We start from the raw sequence: 18,408 nt of genomic DNA, 5'->3' as shown, positions 1-18,408 counted from the left end.
ATAGTACTTCTTGATCCAAGCCTCAACCTGTGGACTACCTGGCTTGACATCAGCTTGGTCTCACTGCCTTGGTGGTTGCTGGACCTCACCCAAACCATGACTGAGGAATTTTGCTCCTGGCTTCACCTTGGATCTCTCTCTTCGTTCTGATACTGCTTTATGATCTGGACTCTTGGCTGAATGTTACCTCTGTCTCTAGGTCTACCTGGCTCAACTACTGTGAGAGTGGGTCCTGGATGGTGAAGTCCCTGCCCTGACAGTAAGAGCAGTTAAGTTATTAAGTTACCCTTTTTGGCTCCTAGCTCACTTTCCCTTCAGGGAACAATCCTGTTCTTACTGTTGCCTGACAACCTCAAACATCAGATTCACCTTAAAGTTACTTGAATCCCTGCTATTTTAAATGGGTTGGAAATATGGTCTAATTAAAAGCCTATGTCAAAGATGAAACAGCTTCTTCCCTTTCATGCAGCAGTTTTCATATCCTTTTTCTGACCCTCATATTAACAAGGTTGGTAGTTGTGGTGTTCCTAAAGGAAAAAATAGATCATTCTTTCCCTACTAGCTGTGGGCCTCGTGTTGGTTTATACCTGGTCACAGATGCAGGCAAATGCTTTCCCTAGTCCAGCTCTGGGATCCCCAATATAAGAAGGATGTGGACCTGCTGAAGCAAGTCAAGAGGAAGGCCATGAAGATGACCAGAGGGATGGAGCACCTCTCCTCTGAGGATAGGATGAGACAGTTGAGGCTGTTTAGCCCAGAGGACAGAAGGCTCCAGGGTGACCTTACAGCACCTTCCAGTACCTAAAGTGGACCTACAAGAAAGCTGAGGAGGGACTTTTTACAAGGGCATGTGATAGGACAAGGGGGAATAGCTTTGAAGTGAAAGAGGACAGATCCAGACTAGATATAAGGAAGAAATTTCTTATAATGAAGGGTGGTAAAACATTGGAACAAGTTCTCCAGAAAGGTGATTGATGTTCCATCTCTGAAAACATTCAAGGCTGGATTGGACAGAACCCTGAGCACCCTGGTCTAGATGAAGGCACTTTGCTAGGGGCTACATGACCTTCAAAGGTCCTTTCCTAGCCAAACATTCTATGACTATGTAATTGTAATACCTTCAAAATGAAATAGGGTAGATTCAGACTAGATATTAGGAAGAAATTCTTTACTGTGAGGGTTGTGAAACACTCAGATAGACTGCACAGAGAAGTTGTGGATGCCTCACCCCTGGAAGTGTTCAAGGCCAGGTTGGATGGGGCTTTGAGTAACCTGGTCTAGTGGAAGGTGTCCCTGCTCATGGCAGGGGGCTTGGAGCTAGATGGTCTTTAAGGTCCCTTCCAATCCAAACCATTCCATGATTCTATGTATTTGTGATGACAGTTGAGTATTTCTTCCACCTGACAGCCCTATGGTGTGAGGTACAAGATCCCACTACTCATAATTTCCCTGTGTCCTCAAATCTGAAAACATGATACTTTGTGGTCATTTCCCCCCATTTTCCCCATATGAGGTCCTTCAATGCAAAATATCTGTGACATAATTCAGCTTTGTGTAAACTATGAAAACATCAGCATGTATGTGATTCAGTGTAAGCCACGTGAGCAGAGGTCTGAGCCTCTCCATAAACTGTTGTATTTTTGGTGTGCTGCCAGCCTCCCCCTTCCATCACAGACAGGAATACAAGAACTCTGTAAAGCTACAAAAGCACTCCAAGGAGTAAGTAACAAAGAGTTTACTGGTGACGGCCAGGAGAAGCAAAAAGTGTAGTGTGGTGTCTTGGTTTAAAGACAAATATTGGGGTGGGAGCTCCAGTAAAATGAACTCCCTCCTCAAACATAGACAAAAATGTAAGGAGGTATAAGTGAAAAAATAACAATTTACTGACAAGCAAAATAGCAACACCATAAAGATATAGAAGAACTCGTTTACCCACAAAAAAAGGGGAATTCATGGCCTCATGGGGTCCCCTGGGAACAACAGGGAAAGAGAACGGCAGATGGTCCTCTCCGCCAACGACCCCTGCCTGCCCAACTAAACAAAAGAAACAATGGGAGAACAGGGGCAAAAGCAAAAACCCAAGAAAACTGTCTTGCTCACAAGGAGTTACAGTTATTGACCAGTTATTAAACTGGTCAATCTACGTCACCCGGTCAGACTCAGGTTTTAACTACAGTGGTGGTATTAGTTCGGCTCCCCGAACTCGCAGTTCACCCGCCGTGGGGACTCCCTCGGCTCCAGGGCCGCGGGGCGGGGCCGCTGCGCCCGCGCCTGCGCGCGCGCTCCCGCCGCGGCGGATGAGCGGATCAAGCGGCGACCGGGTGGCGCCGCGCGGGCGGGGCTGGAACGGCGGCAGCGGCAGTGGCAGCGGCAGGAGCAGAGACGGGGCGAGAGCGGCGGCAGGAGGAGGAGCGGTTGGTGCCGCGCGGGGCAGGCGGAGCCGGCGGCAGGGAGGGGTCCCGGCCGCCACCCACCCCGCACCGGACAGCTGCCCCTCCACGCTTCCCGCCGGACGCGGCTGCGGGCAGAGGTGAGAGCAGCGGCGGGTCTGGGGCAGCGGACGGGAGTCAGGCTGGGGGTGTGTCATGATGCCACCCAGGTCCCTGCCGGCGCTGCCGGCGGTGGCAGGAGGAGGTGGCGTGTGTGTTGCCGCCCCGCCGCCGCTGGGCGGGAGGGGGCTCTGGGAGCCCCTCGGAGTCTCCGGCAGTGCTGGGGCCGCGGTGGGTGTTGCCGGACGCTCGGCGGTGGCCGGACCGGGTCCCGCAGTGGAGGCTGAGCGGGGCGCGACAGGTCGGGTCGGTATCGGACCCCAGCGCTCCCGGTGAAGCGGGACACCTCGGCTGGGGGCTGCAGGGCCGCCTCGCCATCCCCGGCTGTTCTGATTGCCGCGATCACACTCCGGGACACCCCGGGGTCCGCCAGCCACGGGTGGAAACCGCCTGCGGAATGCAGTTAAAATTTAGCTCCTTTGACTGTCGGCAGCCTCCTTTCCCTCGCACTGGGAAAACAGTCTTCTAACGTAGCAATGCCGCGGGGAATGAAACCTAGATCCATGTTACTGTCCCTGGTCCCTTGCTGCTGCCAGCCGCGCTTGTGACTATTAGCAGGCCTTCTAAATGGCTCACTTCCGAAAGAACGCGTTCCCCTCCTGTCTGAGAGGGTTCGTGCTTAACGTACTCGGTGATCGTTCGGATGAGCTTCAGACGTTTTCTTGAACTAGTAGTCTTCATAAATTGTGTGTTACAGCAACGCGCTATAGAATTCCTTCTATGAAAGGAGGAAAGCCATCAATTCAGTGTGTTACTGAAGATGTTTCTAACGAGTTTCATTGCTGCTGCTGTCCAAACGAAACAGTTCTTGGGACCGAGGACAGGAAACCTTTTAAGAACGGCTGGTTTTCATCTGTCAATTTTCATAATTTTAATAGTTTCAATTTAATCATAGAAAATATAAATCTGTTTGATCCATTAAGTTTTAATGTATTTGTGGCCCTGCTGATGCTTGTTAATTATCAACCTCATGTTTGAAGCGTTAAAGAGACAGGATTTGATACTGAGTTGTTAGTCTGCAGTGAATGGACAGTAGCAGAAGTATATATGGAGTCGTGCTTCCCACTTGTCTTTGTCAGGTCTGTTCTCTGTTCGTCAGCAAGTGAGAATTGAGAGTTGATACAGTTCTGGTTTTAAACGACATAAAAAAGAAAAGAACATAATTGCATTTGTTGGCTATCAAGTAGCTGTAGAAGGGACTGGTGAAATTTTCTGTGTGCTATTTTGTTTTAGAGTTCCCTGAAAGCTTTTGAGGTCATTTGTTGTTTTAGCCATGTACTAGTTTTTAATCAAAACTCCTGAACTTTGAAGTAATTTGTTTTGTGATTATACAACTTTCCAAAACTTGGCGTTAGAGCCCTCCTTTCCAGATGCTGGTTTAATACATCTGCTTCAGGATTGAAACTAGTTGGGAAAAGAGAGATGTGGGATTGTGGTCACTTGCTGGCTCTTTGGTTCCTTTTTTTTCTTTATTGTTGTAGAGTTGTGAAGCATAGTCATTTAGCTTGGAAAAGACTAAAAATCGTGTTGTAAGTAAACTGAATTCGTCGAGGCTGATACAGCTTAGACCTAGCAATGAATAGATCTTTTTTTCTACTTTAATCATGGGTGAGGGAAAGAGCTCCTTTTAAACATGCTGCTCTGTCAAATTAGTTAAAAACTGACTTTTCAGTAAAGGGCCATCCAGCTCATATTTCTGCTGCACGTGTGAACTTCTGGGGTACTTCAAACTCTGTTCTATAAATGCTTGTGAAAGTTTGTTAACTCTTACAACATAAGGAGGAATTTTCTAATTTGCAGGAAAAAATGCTGGACTTGTACACTTTTTGCAGGGAACTGAGTTGGGACAGAAAGTCAGGCTTCTCCTGTTCTTTTAATAGTGCTGTATAATCTCAGGGTTTTGCTCAAAAGGGAAATAAAATGCAGGAATTACTGGAAAGTAGTTTTGGGAGAAAGGAAGTTTATTGAAGACTGCTCATTTTTAGATAGCCTTTTCTTAAATTCTGTTGAAGTGATCAAAAAGGGTCTGAGGTGATGCAGCACTTATCCGTTTTCTTTTGTCTGCTGTTATGCTTTCAAAGAAATGGTTGTGCAATTACCTAGTACAAGAAAATGCATACTTTGTATTCTGTGAAGCTGTGCTCCAGCCTCCTCTCCATCCAGTAAATCTTTGCGTGGAGCACTCAGCCAAGTTTTAATTAACTGTGTCAAGTCAGTTATTAGGCTTTCATCTCTTCACTGATTACTGTTTTACCACCTGCCCCCCCCCCCGCCCCGATTTCCCACAAATTCTGTTTCCTGAAGCATGCAGGGGAGTTTTCTAAGGGTTTTTGCTCACTTCTCCCTCCTAGTGCTGTGAAATTCCTCTTACTTTAGGCTGTCAGATAACTTATCTGTTAGTCTCTTGCTCTTCTGTTTCAGAACAGAAAATAAATTTTTTGGAGAAACTACATGATGTCATATACTTAAAACTTCCCAATGGGTCAAGCAATGGGGTTTGCTTTAGTTTTGTTTCTTTGTTTCTTTTTAATGAACAAGTATCAAGCTCTGCATTAGTCAAATTTACGATTAAACACAATTTTTATTGTTCAACAAAATGGAGAATTGTAAAGGAAGACAGAAAAAGACCTTGTGAAGAAATAGTGATAGCTGTAGAAAACAGCACAGTCTTACTACCTACAGGTGTGGGTTTTGCTTCAGTCTATGCAATGTGATAGAAGTAGTATAAACACAGAAGTCGATGATCCTGTTCCCCAAACTGTAATGTGGACATCTTGGTTGGGTAAATTGTGGTTCATAATACAGTATGCTGTTAATGAAGATCTTGCTTCTTCAGCACATGTACTGTTGGAGAGTAGAGGAGCAGTAATAGAAAGCTTTTTGGGGCAGGTATTTGTGCAGTTGCTGTTTTTACAGGAAGTGAAGCAGCGTAGTTCTTTGCCTAGGCTATTTCAGCGAATTGGTGAGGAAGTAAAAAAAAGCACTTCTAAATGTCAAGTGATTCGTTAGATTTTTTTCTTGAGTGAACTGTTTTTACTGTTTTTTCCTCTCTGTGTTCTTAAGTTGTCATAATGATGTTGAATTAATTAATCTTTCCTGGCTTTTTAGCCAATATTTACAATTAACTTTTATTATAATAGGTAGTTGGTGCTAATATAATTCAGAAATATATATCCTTTAAGATAGAAGAGGTGATAGGCAGTCTTGGTTGTTTGGTTTGGTTTAAAAAAAAAAACAAAGAAAAAACCAATCCAACAAAAACCCCCATAACAACAAAAAATGTTTTGTTTTGTTTTGTTTTTTTCCAAAGGCTTTGACTCATTTTAGAGGACTGTTTCTGGATTTTGCTTGAGTGATTTCTTTTGCTGTTCTCTTGTTTTGGGTTGATAACCTCTCTGTTTAGCTTCAACCTGTCAATAGTTTCCTTCCTTCCGTCTGCTACCTACAGCTTTCCCACTAATACAGAGTGGAGAGTCATGCTTTGAGTTTAAAACTGAGTAATGTAAAGGGTTTGTAAAGCTCTTACTTCTTTTGAGAACGTATGAACAAATATTGAGACAGGTGCGACTTTTGCAAGTTTTCTAGATCTTAGAAGGTTTAATTGTAACCAGAAAGTATAAAAAATAAGTCACTGACTTTGAACAATAAATACTTCATGGTATTGATAATTAGTAGAGGAGATATATTGTTGCCTCATGGACTAATTGGAACCCCGGACTTGAAGAATCTGCATAGTTTCAGGGATGTTTTTATAAATTAGCTTCTGACTGAGGAGATGGTTTCTCTGCCTAAGAAACCCCATCAGTTTAGACACAGTCGAAGCAGCTTTATGTAGCTTTATCTTAAAACATACACTTTTTCAGCTTGTGAGAACAGCAAGTTGCATGCTTTTCTTGTGGTTTTTCTCATTTTTGTAATTTCATACTGTAGTAAAGAGACTTGGTGCATCTTGATGTTTTGAGGACTGACATTGACTTTTAAAAAAAAGGCCTACGTGCAGTGTTGAATCCTCTAAATGGATCAAGTGAAGTTTGGGAAACAGTGCTCATAATAGGCCACTGATTAGTAGCAGATATGTTAGAAGTGTTGTATTCAGAGTAACTGGTTCTGAATTGTACACAGTTGAAATCCGGTGCAGTATTTTGCTATATTTGTTATAAAACAATGTTTTATTCCATCTGTACTCTACAAGAAGAAAATCTGTTGCAGATGTAACATATACAGTAGCATAAGAAGCCTCTTCAGAACAGCTAAAACTGCTTGACAGATGGTAAGAGGCATTTGGAAGTGAGATTTTAATTTTGAGGAAATAGCTTGGACTTCTGGTGTTAGGAGAGAAATAAATAAACCTCATTTTCTTCACACTCTTAACTGTGGATATGAGGTTTTATATCTGCATGTTCCCTCAGTACAGGATACAGCACTGATCATCCATCCACTAAAAATACTACATCTGTCTGGAAATTCTTAAAGGTTAACAGTGACTTTGACACAGTATTGGAATGTGTGTATATGATCTTACTCTTTTTTTCATTCAAGCATTCATTCATCCATTTGAAAGTATTCTCATTGCATCGAAGCTTGAGCTAGTTCATATGCTATCTGTATGTTCATACATTTTCCAGTGCATTAATCCTGTCACCCAGTGTTTGTGTTGTAGTACTGCAGAAGCTATTAATATGACTATTCAATTGAGATAAGGAAAACCAGCATGTTTCTTTCCAGAGTTATCTTTTGCATACCTGCAAACAGAAGCCATGGTATTTTGAATATTATTTCAAAAGACCAGTGAGTTGCTTTTGAAAAGGATTGAACTTGGACATGCAGCTGTAATACATGTCATTTAAACATGTGAAAAAAATATTTTTATTGAATTTAGTGTTCTTGCACAGCTTATGGGAGCATGCGTGTTGTAGGACATTTCTTTTAATTGATGGTTCTAGTTATTTAAGGAAGTAGGCATCAGAAAATAGGTGGGTTTTTTTAGAATTCCCATGTTTAACTGGTAGTAAACAGGTGGTCTAGTAAACCAGGTTGGGTACTTGACTGTGGCTTGGGCATTATTTATCTATTCCTAAGATAAATAAAGCATTTCCAAGATTTAATAAATTAAATTTCACTTCTCCTTACACCCTAACATAATGAATTATACCTGTAAATTATTTCCTTGACTCTTCAAGTAGCATAAGTATCATTCCAAACCTGGCTTTGTCTCATGTGCAGTAGGTTTTTTTCTAAATACCTCATGTGGCCACATCTCAGTGATTGCATATTTTTCCTCAAAAATATTCTTTAGATTTTATATTTCTTACAGATGATTTGGGGAGTTAAGGCAAACAGTTTATTACTTAGAACTAGATGGTGATACTTAAAAAGAGTGTTATACTGTTGATACAAGATTTGTGTGGTAAATTATAGATTCAGTTGGTTTCTAGTTCATGAATTATAAAAGATTCCTGGATTTATTCTAAAGGCGAAATGCAACATATTAAGATTCATGAAATACTTTTGGCCATGTACACAGCAAGTTCTTTTGCTTGAAATTTTGTGGATTTTTTCTTCCTAATTACTTTGAAGACATGTAGTAGAAAGGATGCTTTTATGGGCAAAATGAATACTTTTTCTCGGTAACATGGGTGACGTTTTCTTAAATATTACATTGACCTAATTTTTTAGTTAATATATTCATATTTTATGGTCTTACAGTCCTTGCAGGTTTTAAAAAGAAGTGTGATGATGCTGTAAATCTGTGATTAGATACTCCTTAAATGGCACTGAATTAAGAAACTTGAAACCTTAGCTTCCCTTGTCTAACCGAAGTGTAACAGGAAAGATCAGTTGGTATGAGGATATGTGGTAATGGATATAAGCCATTTTAAGTACTAAATAGCATATTTTTCTCTTTATTCTTGCACATTTAGTTCTGATGTAAATAGCTGCTTATGGGCCACTCTTTTTTCTTAGAAGCAGGCCATAGCGTGGTTTGTTTCTGCAGGGGATGTAAATACTGTGGAGTGTATGACTGGAGCTAGGGAAAAATAATGTTCACAGCCATATGAAGCTTTCAAAATAAATCTCCACAAATTTGTCACCCCCTGCTCAAGCTGTTCCTCCCAGACTCATCTCAGAGGTGGCTGCCTGAGGGACCTGCTGCGCCGTGCTCCTCTGTGCATGGGGATGGGTGGTGGAGAGGAGCAGCGTAGGAGTTCTGTTCTTTGTGCAGTGGAATGCCAGTGCTGCTAGGAGGAGGAGGAGGCAGTTTATTTGCAGTGGAGATTTTGGTGCAACTTGTGAACCTTTATGCTGCATAAACCAAATACTGTTCTTTAACACAGAAGGGATAGCTAGGATATTGTTTAGACATTAAACCAGTGAGCCTGAATAAACTGCAGTTTGTTGTTTTGCAACTGTGGGAGTCGCATCCAGCAGCACCATACTGTACCAGGAGAGTGGGTTTACCATTGTTCGTCACTGGGAACTAGTCTGAGAGGACTGAAACATACTAGAGTTTGTCTGAAACTCTAAATACATAATAGCCCAAAACCAAATATTTAGCGTGGCTGTAGAAGATCACCAATCTCCTTCATTGCATGACTTTACCTTTGTCTCATAACAGTTCTATTTTAAGACTTTTGATGTAAACAGGCCTCTCATGATATTTTTTTCAGTATTTTTTCCAGTGGAAAGCAATCACAAGAACAAGTTTATTTGTGTCACTGAGGCAGTTTAGATGTCTGTTTAGAGTAGTGCAATTGACTACATAATACATGGATAATGTTTTGGTTGAAACAAATGTGTTATACCTTAATGCATATAATGCAGTCTATGCTACTTGGGCTTGACTCTTGAGAGTGAACCACTTAGCTTTTTCTTCTCCCTTATCCCAACCCTCACGTGTGTAGTATGAAAATGAGGCACCTCACCTGCTTGATGGATTCATTTATTTGTTCTTTCTTAGGCAGTTTACCGTTGGTGTATCTACTTCATGGACAGGCACAGATAATCTTTGTGCTTCCTGTGAACATGGCAGTAGTGCAGACTCCTTGCCAGTGTTGCCACCTACACTATGGCTCCTGAACACGAAGCTGCATTTGTAGGTGTGCTTGCCTGAACACAGAGTAACTCCAGAGAGTTACAACTAGGAGCTAAACTAAAAGTAAACCCTAGGAGTGGTGCTGGGTGGAGGTGGTCTGAACTCCTGGGGAAGCTTTGTTTCAGGCCTTCATCATTTCCAGGTGAAGAGAACCTCTGAAGTCAACCAAGTGCTTTATAAAGTGGACCTCTTTTCCCCAAGTAGGTGGATGTATAATTTAATTATTTTTGGTAGAAATCACATACTCTTATACACTGGCAACACTAATGCCAGTGTTGCCCTGTTTTTCCATGTCATGAAAGCTGCTGCACTGCACTTTTTGAGGGACTATTGGACACTCAAGTTTACTGGATTTTTTTTCAAAAAGGACCGAGTAACTTTAAAAAAAGCATATATACTTTAAGTACTTGAAACATGCTGATTTTATTAATGTGTAGTCCATGTATAAATATGGAATAAAGTATCTGAAGACATCCGGTTGCTAACTAAGGGAAGTGTTAACTTTTTGTAGTATACTAGTCCTAGAAATATAAGAGTGATCCAGAGCTGAAATATTAACATGATAAAAATGACAAGACTTGGAAATGGCACGACTATTGCTCCTTTTAGCAAACAGTCCTTGAGTAATTATGAATATGTGTAATTCAAATCTAGAGGAAATAGCTTTGTCTGGAAGCTGAAGCAGAGTTAAATAAATTAAAAAAAGCTTAAAAATTATTTGTAGAAGACTTCAAATAATAGCTAGTGTTATTGGGAGGAAAAAATGCAAGGGAAAAGTTCTGTAGACTTGTGCCAGAAATAGGCATCAACTTAGGGTCAATTGCTCATTATCTTTCTGGACAATATTGACACATGGATGTACTATGCACCAGCTAAACTTTGTTAATACTCTGCACTGTAAAACTGGGGCAAATGCAGTGAAAATTTGGCTTTGACTAATCTTAGTGGATTTATTATATGTACTATACAGCCACCATACATTTATTCTGAGTATAGTATACCAGACAATGTAATTTTAGAAAACACGTTAAATTTTGCTAGTATGAGCTGTACACTTGAATAACCGATTATGCTGCAGCAGAAGTTAGTGCTATGTTATTCTTAATGCTGTCTTTCCCCTTAGGGAGGCAAAGAGAGAGGTCTGTGCATCAGAAGTCATTTAGGTACTGGGGAGCCAAAATACAAGGTTTACAAGAGGAAATTTCAGCAACAATAATAATAGTGTTTAGATTTGCATATTTTCCAGTTCTTCAGATGCTTGACCATTAGTAATCCTCTGAATGAGTTATCTGCTCCTCTGCTCATTCCATTTCTTATGGGGAGACCTTACAATCCTCTGTGGTTCTCTGTGATATTGTCTTGTGGTTTTTGTCCCTAATCATACTCTTTTCCAATTAAGGCAATGTCATGAAAATTATGGTAACATGGAGGAGAGGGGCAGGAGGATTGAGGAAGTCTTAAAATTCTTACCTGAAGTAACAGATAGGGTTAACTTAGTGTGACTGAACATCTGGCCACACTTCTTGTAGCTGATGTCTAACATACTGAGTGTGGATGTAAGGTGCACATCGCTAATGGAGGAGTACCTTTTGTGAGTGAAGACAATGTAATTTTAGAATTACATTCTAAAATCACTTTCCTAACGTAATGGCATCTGCTCTGCTAATGTTGAGGTGGCCTTTTTGCTTCTTTTCCATCCATTTTTTCTGTGTAAGTAGCATGGTGAGGGCTGCCTTCTTGTTAGTTTTATTGAAGAAAAAGCATTTGGGATTACTGCTTTCTGTTGCGAGATATGACCTGTCTACTTTATCCTGCAATTCCAGCTACATTACCTGCTCCAATTTCGGTGGATACTTCCATCTTTCCCCTGGCTTGGTCTTCTACAAAAATCACCATCAGAGTGCTGCAGGGAATTTTCTTTCTCATTTCTTGTAACTCTAGGCACCATCTGACTAACTGTGGCTTGTATTCTCTCCAGATAGCTCAGACACTGCAGAGGACTACTAGCTGGGGGAGTGGATTGGCTTTTTAGTTGTTCTTTGGCTTTTTAGTTGTTCTGTTTGTTTGATTTTTCTGAAGTGATAGGCCTGCTTGTGTTGGTTAGACAGTAGTGTGTGCTGCCTCTATGTGATATACACAGTGCCCATGTAGTATCTGCTTCACTGCAAGGACTTGTTGAACCTGAACAGAATTTGCGTGTGTGCATGTATATATTTGCATTGAAAATAAGCGTACTAGTAAGACACTGGAAGGAGATGACCTCCTGTGAACTGCTAGTTGGCAATCCTCAGTTTAGGGCTCTCAGCTAGGTCTTTAGGCTAACACAACAGCTGGGGGGTAGCTGTGACCTGGAGTCCTTAATTTATTTTTACTTCATTATTTATATACTAATAAATATTATTTAATAATATAACATGTATATTATATACTATAAATATATATGCTATGTATAATAAAATTATACATATAATATAAAATAACTTCATTATTTGCAGTCTCCTTTAGAGAAATGAAGCTTTTTGTATGGGTAAGTAAAGCAACTTTTATTAATCTGTATTATGCAAATTGTAGACTTTGAAGGTATATCTTTGCTTCAATTAGTGTATTTAAAAAAAAAAAAATCCAACTTTAAATTGGGTCTGCACAATACATAAAAAGTTGCAATTCTAACACTAAAGATCTTGCTGGACTGTCTCTTATGATCTGTTGGATACTGAAAGATTCATGTAATAGCACATATTTCCTGTACTGAAATTACAATTTTGTAGTGTTTCTTTTGTTAGCAAATGAAAAATCTCATCGGTAATTAAAACGTACTCCTAGTGATTGTAGAGAGAAGCCAATAAACTAATGTTTGAATCTTGTTTTGTACGCAGAACTAAGGACCCCGCACTAACCTACCTGTAAAGATTTACTGCTTGCTGTTTTTACAAACAGTACCTTGATTGTATCTTGCAAATAGGATTGTAGTTATACTTAACTGTCACTAAACTGTGCTGCCTTGAAAAGGGGCAGGACAAACCTTAATGCAAACAGCTACATTAAAATACCTGGGATAGAAAATCATAAGGGGAAAGCATGGACTTACTTAAAGCTTGTGATACTGGTAAGCTGAATCACAGAATATTCTGGGTTGGAAGGGACTCACAAGGATCATCAAGTCCAGCTCTTAAGTGAATAGCCCATATAGGGATCGAACCCACAACTGTGACATTATTGGCACTATGTTCTAACCCACTGAGTGGAGACACCTCCTCTTCAGAAATGAGGATTACATCTATTTAAATGGTGCACAAAATTACTGAGTGTAAGGAGAGGTTCTAAGACATAATTTTGAAATTTTCAACAAGAATGAATGTTCTACCTTGATGAAAAAAGTTCTTCTTTGATTAAAAAAGCAAGTCTGCTAAGGCAAAGAAGCACGTACCAGCAAGCTTGTACATGCTAATCAAGGTAGAACACAGAATAGAGATCAATGAGCTGCCCTATAAAATGAGAGAAAATGGTGAAAAAGAAACCTGAGAGGGTGTTCAGATGGGTCCTGTACCATGTCAGCTACTTTAATTAAATATTAACTATACCCACTTACTGTCAGTGCTTCAAAGAACAGCGCTCAATATTCCTCTCTGTTCATTAACAAGAATATTTTCTTTGAAGCTTAATAATCAGTTTCTTTCAGTGTCATATACTCCATTTGGTTCTCAGCTCAGAGCAGGGAAACATACTTTATTTCTATGCAAGCTAAGAACCAGTGTAAGGAAATGAGGCCTGTGGTGTCAGAGGGCTTGGCTTTTGGTGGTTTGCTTTGTTTTCTTTTTAAATTTGGAAATCTCTGCTCTAGTCACTCTCAGATCACATGTTACAAATTGTACTACCTTGCTGATCAGACACATTCTTGTTCAATTAAAACAATCTTTAATACTTTCCCCATGTTTTTGGCTTATAAACAATATTTGTATTCAGTGAACTTTAAAAATTTGTCCTCGTATATGTCATTGTTGATTTCTACCTTCTTCCTGTACAGAGCTTGATTTATGTCCAAAAGATTAAAGATCTGGTAGGTGGTGGTTATTTTTCAAGCTTAACAAATCAGTGACTGCATGTTGTACCATTTTTTGCGTATAAATATTTATTTTTTGTTACTAATTGACCAGAAAATAACTTAAATACACATTTTTTTACTGTTTATTTTATCAATTATCAAATTATATTTCATCCCTTTTTATGAAATGAAGAAAAATGGTTGTTTTTTGCTTAAGTCACTTTCCTCTCTGATTGACAAGTTGTTTTTGTAAATATAACCCACTTGTGAACAGGACTTGTGTTATCTCTTAATGTAAATAACCTCCATTTTAGCAATTGCCATATAAACAGCATAGATGGAATTGGGGCATGAATAAGAATAAGGTAAAAGTCAACACTGAGCTGTACTGTTTCAGTTGCTGTAATCTGTGAGTGCTTTCAAGTATTACCTTTACAGGCTCTATAGATTAAATATTTGCCAATTGGAATCTCAGACAAATGTATTGCAGATCTTTGTCTGCCTATCTTCCTGCATTGTAGTTCTTTGTTCCCTTACACGGATTTATTTCTGAATTCCATTCCTTAATTATTCTGCATTATAATTTGTGGACTCCTCCTTCCTCTTATTACAGCTACAAGAATTCATTATGCCTCTGAAATAGTTATCAGTATGACACTTCTCATGCTGTGAACAGTTAAAAATTATATCTTCCTGTCTTCTTCATCAGAACTTGCAACAATAGCTTATGCATCAGGCTGATGAAGATCCAGCAGAAAAATTAGATGACTGCATGGCTTAGTCTGCTTTTCGTAAAAGAGACCAGTAATTCTTCTGTAACACTGTGGTATTGCTGTGTAGTAACAGCAGGCTCAAACCACTTCTCAAACAGCTTCTCAAACCACTGATGTTTCTAGTTTTAATTTTAAACTTCAGGAAGCTAAGGCTTGTTGCATCTTAAAAAACCAGTGTTAAGGGTAAATCGATAGTATATTGTTCTTAAGAACTACAGACAATGAGTTTTAACTTTTTTGCTTTTAATTCTGTATACAGAATATTGTCTGGCAGTTGACCTTTTGTGAATTTAGTTTGTACAAAAACATTTGTGCCAGCAGGCATGGTAGAGGAAGAGGAAACTAGAGTGACAGAGACCTAATGTTACTCTCAGTGTACAGCATCCAGAAATGATAGCTGAAACATGTCTGAGGTATTAAATATAAGTTTGGACTGTGATTCATTATAGGTATTTTATAGACATTTTTGTGGGTTTTAAAAAATGCTTAAGTTTCCATTGTTAACAAACAATTTAATTTAAACAGTTTGGTGTTTATTTTGTTTTTGTTTTTGTCCTTCACTGTTAGTTTCTTGTAGGTGATTAAAACTTCTTGTTTAGCAGATGTTTCTATCTTAAAAATGCAGACTTAAGAAGCTTGGGTTGTCTTTCTTACCAGATGAGTAGCATCTTATATTATTCATTTGGTTTTAAGGTGTTGGGGGAAGTGTTGTAGAAGTGAGCGCTTGGCTTGTAGAATGAATTCTGAATATGGTTTAATGCCTTGATAGGCAAATGATGTTTGAATTTGCACTTCTGTCTGTAAACTCTTGGAGGAGGGAAGGAAGAGAGAAATGTGGTGGGTTTTTGTGATTTTCTGTGTTCTGCAGCAGGGCAGCCCAGACAGGAGAAATTGTAGAGTAGGAAAAGTAATTTCTAAACGACTGTCATGTTGGTGAAGACTTGGAAAAAGACCTGAGTAAAGGAAGGTGTGTGCATGTTATTGGGGTTTTAATTTGCAATCTGAAAGCTCTCACTAAGTCCTCACCTCCTTTTCTGGTGTCAGGGGTCCCAAGAGTCGAGTCTTGAAGGAGAAGAGAAGAAATAATGGGGCTTTTCTATTACCACCTCCAGTTGTAGTAGGTGCAGTTTTCCAACTTCACCTGTCCTCTTCTTTTGATGCAATGTTGCTGTTGCCCTCAATACGGAATGAAAGTCCCCTTGAGGTCTGGGGGCCTTAGTCACCACCCTGTTACAGGGTCATGTTTGTTTGAAATTTGTTCTGCGTTTTTAAAAAAATAGATTTATTTAAAAATTTATTTCTGTGTTTGTCCTGCTGTAGCCGTCTTTTAGGCGATGACTCTGTGTCATTAACTGTTTTGGTTATAATTTTCTGACATTTCTAAATGTCTTTTTACCATCCCAGCAGTATTCCACGCATGATTGTTTTATCTTTAGCCCCACACGTTTAGCTCTCTTCTTTCACTTAAGCATATAGTAGCATATTTGTTTCTTCTTTGCTGCTGTCCTATCTGTCTTAGCAATTCAGAAACCTAGTAGCATTCTTCTGTGTTCTTGTTCTTTGCTTTACTTTCTCTGGAGGAAAATACAGGTGTTCGCTGATGTAAGCTTGCATGATGCATGCATATTTTGCAGTTGTGAAATTTTAAATGTCTCTATTTGAAGCCTGTGCATGGCAGTCTTTGCTGCTTAACTTGCAAAGATCGTGCTATTGTGACAGTGTGAGAGAAGCTGCAGTGCAGGTGCTTATGTCAGCGTCTCCTCCCTCCTCAAACAAATTACTGCAAGCATAAGCTGTACAAGCAAATATAGTAACACTCCACTCCTCCCAAAACTGTGTCCAGGGAGGTTGTCATCAGCATAAATTTATTTGCTAGGAGCACTACTTGTAGGAGCCCTACTGCTGATATCAGATCTGGTGGAATGCAGTGGTATCAGTCTGCTCTCCATTACATCCTTGGACTTTGTTTGCAGAGCTAACGAAGATGACATGTTATTTTGTGTCTTGGCTTCTGCTCCTCCTGTCACTGTTTCTGCTATCTCATGCATTTTCTAGTTGCCAGCAAACATTTTGCTGAGTAGCAAAGAAAGCAGTTTTGATCTTTAGCAGGCCGTCCTTCCTCATAGGGAATGGAAATGAACCTCTTATGAATTCTGATTTGTGAGCATTACAAAGAGAAGCTTGCACGCTCTGTGTCCTGAGAGCTAGTGTTTTTGTACTTCGCTTGAGATGCATAATGAGGCTCACAGCTAGGAGGAGGCATTTATCTGGGGGAGCATTGAAATTGCTGGTGAGGTGGTTCCTAAAGGTACTGACTTGGTAGTGATTGTGCCATTTTTCTACCCATTATGAAATAATGTGAACCCACCATGATGGTGGCCTGGGATTTTGCATAGTTTGCTCTTGATTCAGTTTGCTTCTGATGTGCGCAGAACCTCTAAGAGTTTTTGCAATGGGATAGAACGTACTTTGCTTTTGTCAACTCCAGTTAAAATTTTAGGAAGAAAGGGAATTATGGGTCAAGGCTCCAGTTAAAATTTTAGGAAGAAAGGGAATTATGGGTCAAGGCAATGTATACGTGGATTCATGTGACTTCTGTTTCTAGGACTGAGGAGTAGTTTGTTCTTGTGAAGCTCCTACTGTGTTTCTCATGATGTGGACAGTCAACTTTAAGACAAAAGTGACTGCTTCTGGGAGGTTCTACATGGAAACTGTGTTGCTAACAGTTTAGTGTGTTTAGCCATCTTTCACTGTGAAACTGAGATGTTTGCTGTGCAGGCCATTATTTTCTGGAAAGTGCCCCAATTTCAGGTCAATTGGAAGCTCAGAGAGTCCAGGTGTACCCACCTACACAAGAATAGCACTTTCTCGTCAGGATTTCAGGGTTACTACAGAAAACCTAATTTCGTTTTGGTCAGCTGAAATGAAATGTCTTGAGTGTGCTCAAATCCCATAGCAGGAACAGTTTATTGTGAATCTCTGTTTTAAGGATGATCTCACCTTAAAAATTTTGTTTAACTGGCATTATTTATTACTATTTCTTTAGTGAGCTGAGAAAATTGTTTTTCAAATTAATGCATCTTGCATATTTTCTTACTATGTGAGGTATGTTCTGGAAGTGCCTGAACTGAAGATTCTTGCAGCACCCTTATAGCGTATTTCAATAATATTCAACAATATTCTCTGTATTGCGGCCCTTGCCCAGGGTTGAGGCAGGGAGGTCAGCTTTGTGAAATACTGCCATCTACAGCACTGCCAAGGGTAACTGAACAGCAACCAAGAGAACTCCTTAGAAGCTAAGACTTGAAATATGCCTTAACTGAACATGGAGATGATTCTGACTTTTAGCCACCTCATAAAGGATCTGTTTTTGAAATGAAGAGCTAGTTCAAGGTTGTTTATATACCCAAACAAATGCTTGTTGAGCAGATATATTGTGTATATTTGAAAATAAGTTTTAAAAATGGAAAAAAATAATTAACACCACTCTGAACTTCAGTAGTGAATAAAGTTATACTAAGATATAGCATCTATATTACTGGAAACAAAATTCTGATGTTTAAACTGAGTTGGAACTATAAAATGGTGCTCATCAGCTCAGAATCACTAAACAATCAGAAATTGCTTTACCTGCTTTTCCTTCTGTTGAAAAAGTAATGTTTCTACCTAGTGTCTTAACTGGAAAAAAAAAAGCATGACTTTATTTGTTCTGATACTAAACGCTAATAATGATGATTAATATGAAGGCATAGATGCAACAAGAAAGTACAGAGAGATACAGATTTTTTTTTTTCTGCTGTTATGATGCAACAGCCTCCTGTACCAGAACAGCTTAGAAAAAATTGTATTGTCCTTAAAAGAGCAGAATTTCATACCTGGCCCAAAATCTTCTAGTATAATATGAATTTCAACATTAAATGGAAAATTCTGGAAACCAGGAATGGTTATAAT

At 39.6% G+C, this 18,408-nt stretch overlaps 1 protein-coding gene across 2 annotated transcripts in view; it reads left to right on the top strand.

Annotated features, from left to right (window-relative positions):
* Positions 1 to 2,407: 2,407 nt before the first annotated feature.
* Positions 2,408 to 18,408, top strand: part of OSBPL8 (oxysterol binding protein like 8) — an 84,501-nt gene continuing 68,500 nt past the window's right edge. For both annotated transcript variants that reach the window (XM_032687498.1, XM_032687497.1), the window contains exon 1: positions 2,408 to 2,530. The gene's annotated coding sequence lies outside the window, so the exon portion shown is untranslated. The remainder of the gene's footprint in view (positions 2,531 to 18,408) is intronic.

The sequence above is a fragment of the Chiroxiphia lanceolata genome, chromosome 5 (genome assembly GCF_009829145.1).
Source record: "Chiroxiphia lanceolata isolate bChiLan1 chromosome 5, bChiLan1.pri, whole genome shotgun sequence".
In the NCBI taxonomy this organism is placed as follows: domain Eukaryota; kingdom Metazoa; phylum Chordata; class Aves; order Passeriformes; family Pipridae; genus Chiroxiphia; species Chiroxiphia lanceolata.
This window is presented reverse-complemented; position numbering and strand designations above follow the sequence as displayed.